The 342-nt window shown below is 60.2% G+C and overlaps 1 protein-coding gene across 1 annotated transcript in view; it reads right to left on the bottom strand.

Moving 5' to 3' along the window:
• Positions 1-342, bottom strand: part of MYCBP2 (MYC binding protein 2, E3 ubiquitin protein ligase) — a 269,123-nt gene that overhangs the window by 19,978 nt on the left and 248,803 nt on the right. The gene's annotated exons all lie outside the window — the stretch shown is intronic.

Genomic DNA, 342 nt, shown 5'->3' with positions numbered 1-342 from the left:
AAGCTTGTGTCGGTGTTCTGATGGGTGGAGCTGTATTTCTTCTCTTTGTTCAGTCGCGCTGTGGGGAGGGAGGGAGGGATGCTGCAAACAAATGACACTGGCGTGCGCTCGCAGTGCCTCAGCCACACTGGGTCTGCCCCCGCTCACAGCGCGTGTAGCCTCCCTGCCCACACTGTTCGGGCTCTAGGTTGTTCCGCCGGGAACAATCCGAGGCCAGCCCTGGGTTGCATGTACCTCCCAGGTCCAAGCCGCTCAGGTTCAGGCACTCGGGTAGTCCTCAGAGGCGCAGACTCAGTTGGGCCTGAGTTTTGTGCTCTTCCCAGGTCCGAGCAGCTCAAGTGA

Source organism: Bison bison, unplaced genomic scaffold, assembly GCF_000754665.1.
Source record: "Bison bison bison isolate TAMUID 2011002044 unplaced genomic scaffold, Bison_UMD1.0 scf7180017864354, whole genome shotgun sequence".
NCBI lineage: Eukaryota > Metazoa > Chordata > Mammalia > Artiodactyla > Bovidae > Bison > Bison bison.
Note: the sequence above shows the minus strand (reverse complement) of the source record. Positions and strands in the feature narration are given on the sequence as shown.